The 973-nt window shown below is 32.6% G+C and overlaps 1 long non-coding RNA gene across 1 annotated transcript; it reads right to left on the minus strand.

Moving 5' to 3' along the window:
- Window positions 1-262: 262 nt before the first annotated feature.
- Window positions 263-692, minus strand: LOC126619305 (uncharacterized). The gene is made up of 2 exons (XR_007622025.1): window positions 655-692; window positions 263-505 (listed from the first exon to the last, which is right to left on the minus strand). It is a non-coding gene; the product is annotated as an uncharacterized LOC126619305 (long non-coding RNA).
- Window positions 693-973: the final 281 nt, after the last annotated feature.

Consider the following 973-nt stretch of genomic DNA (forward strand, 5'->3'; position numbering starts at 1 on the left):
TTTTGTCCATTTTCTTCATTGCAAATGAATGTCTTAGTGGTTTTGATTTGTATAATTTTTGCAAGGATGATCTATGAATAATATACTCAATATAGACAATTCGGATCGTTGAAATATATTACGAAATGGGCACTACAAAATGTGTGTCAAAATATATGTAAAAATATGTCTCCGAATTCTAATCCTTATATAATATTTTATTATAATCGATTGGTTCAGTTAATTTGTGGTTTGTAAAAATCAAAACCGCATAATGCCGTCGTTCAAGCACAAGCAAACTATTGATTCAATCTTCAATTAAACTGTTTCTTTTGGATCAGTTAAATTTATAAACTAATTGCATTATCAAAAACTACATGCATATTTAATACAAAGGAAGGGGAGGAGACGACAAAACGCGGAATTGATCATCAAGTCTCACACGGTCCACCCTCCATAAAACATCCAATTGAGGGTCAAACAGAAATTGACCAACGGTCTTGCCATCATCTCTACGCAGATATTCCTGAATCATAAAACATATAAATTGTGTGTCAAACCTGTAACGAAAGTTGCATTATCAAAAACCATATGCATACTTTCTGTAAAGTATATAACAGTTAAGGTTGCACTTTTGGTTCATATGAAAAAACTAGAAATAATAGTTAAACTTACCCAGCTATAAGTTGTCATAATGTGTGAAATGTTGCAATCCTATTAGATGTTGATTACAGAAGTAATATCTCTTATATTCCTATTAGGAGTTGATTACTTATTAAATGTTGTAATCCTCAATGAAATTTTTTTTACCTATCCTACTACTATAAATAAAGGCACAATAGGGTGGAATAAAACACACCCACAATTACACATCTCTCTTCTTCTCTCTCGATGCCGCACTCTCTCCCTCTCTCTATGGCCTCCATAATTGTTTAGTAAATTATGCCTACAACACGTTATCAGCACGCTCTTGACGCTGCGTTAAAGATAGTTT

The sequence above is a fragment of the Malus sylvestris genome, chromosome 4, assembly GCF_916048215.2.
Source record: "Malus sylvestris chromosome 4, drMalSylv7.2, whole genome shotgun sequence".
Lineage (NCBI taxonomy): Eukaryota > Viridiplantae > Streptophyta > Magnoliopsida > Rosales > Rosaceae > Malus > Malus sylvestris.